We start from the raw sequence: 1,661 nt of genomic DNA, 5'->3' as shown, positions 1-1,661 counted from the left end.
TTCCCTTTATTAGGATGCGCCGTAGCATAATTCCAAATTCAATCATATTTGTCTGCGGAGCTCATTTCTCCACCGATCATCGAGCGAGAACTAGACAAAAGTGTACAATACCATTTGCAAAATTATTTAAACTGCCTCGTTAAAATTTAAGAATATGCTTTATTTAAAAGCATATTTAGCCAAAAATAATAACAAGTGAATTAATTTAACGTTCTACACATTTTTGTTTTAAGAAATTGCTTAAAATTTTCGTCTAGTACTGTACAGTTCTAGCCGACCTCCTAAGACCGCCCATCGAGAGCTCTGCTCGTTCAAGCTTGTTTCAACTATTTATGTCTTGCTCACGCCTAGTGTGTATTCTTTCTATCTTCGCACAGATTTCTTCAAGGTCACAATTCTAACAAATTGAAATAGACTGTATATGGATACGTAGCAACTATTTCAAGTTGTAGTAGAAACTGTGACACAAAATCTTAAGCATGAATATATATTAAAACTACAACATAAAGTATTTAGTGTTTTTCAAAGGAAAATTCATTTTATGTCAAAATAATTTCGTAGAGAGTGTTCCTTTGTAAGCTGTTGGAAGGTAATAGGCTTCACAGATTTAATGTGTTGATCATATCGGTTCGTAGTGTAACTGGTAGGTCGGACTTGAACATCTGGTGGTGTCCAATATAGGCTGCGGATTGTATGGTATTGTGAGCCGGCGTGTGATTCTCTTGCTTTTTAGGAGCCTGTCCAGATTTCCGCCGATGTATTCTCAATCGTTATCCGGTCATATTTTGGATGAGTGTGATGTAAATTGATGGTATTCTGATTCGAGTCTAAAGACCGTTGTGTGTTAGAGTTGCTTCCTAAAGTTTCGCTAGCACAGATGGCGAGCTTCTTCAGAGGTCTTTCCATCTCCGATGCTGGATGCGGACTGCAATTACCTACTGACCGCGAAAGCCTTTACCAATTAGTGAGTGCGATGTACTCCACCGTTGCGTCAAATACGTCCGTTTTGGATTTTAGAAAACGTATCTCGCACTATCATGCGGTATCGTCAATGTACGTAACAATGTATTTGGAACCACTCAACAACGTCTGTGTGGATGGTGTCTAGCAGTTTTGTTTTTCTCTCCGATTCTCGTAGAAATGGAGCTCTTCACATCTTTCCTTTTAAGCAAGTGTCACATTCCAGCTAGCTAGTCTTATCATCGAGTTGTAGGCCAATAATTTGTTTGTCACAGCGTCAGTTATGTCGAGTGTGTTTGCATGTCCCACGCTTCTGTGCAATATTTCGAGCAACACTGTCTTGTTCTTTTGCTGCACGGCGTAGGCGTTTTCGTTACCTTCGCGCACGAAATACAACTTTTCGACTCGATACGCGTACAATTCGATTTCACCTCATGTATTGTCGACTGTAGCGCCACGTTTTTCGAATATTACGTCGAAACTGGTGATTTGTGATTTTGCTCACCCATATGAGATTTGTGCGTAAGTCTGATATACGAGGGTGGATTGATAAGTTTCCGGCCTGACCAAGAAAAACAAGGTTTTTAAAAATTTTTTTTTTTTATTTCTCAACATAATCTCCTCCAAGGCTGATACATTTCTCATAGCGGTGTTCCAGTCTATTAATGCCATCTCTATAGACTGATTCGTCAAGCTCCTCA

At 39.3% G+C, this 1,661-nt stretch overlaps 1 protein-coding gene across 1 annotated transcript in view; it reads left to right on the top strand.

The window, feature by feature from the left end:
* Nucleotides 1–1,661, top strand: part of LOC108743005 (dynein heavy chain 2, axonemal-like) — a 65,763-nt gene that overhangs the window by 63,308 nt on the left and 794 nt on the right. The gene's annotated exons all lie outside the window — the stretch shown is intronic.

Source organism: Agrilus planipennis, unplaced genomic scaffold (assembly GCF_000699045.2).
Source record: "Agrilus planipennis isolate EAB-ADULT unplaced genomic scaffold, Apla_2.0 scaffold428, whole genome shotgun sequence".
NCBI lineage: Eukaryota > Metazoa > Arthropoda > Insecta > Coleoptera > Buprestidae > Agrilus > Agrilus planipennis.
Note: the sequence above shows the minus strand (reverse complement) of the source record. Positions and strands in the feature narration are given on the sequence as shown.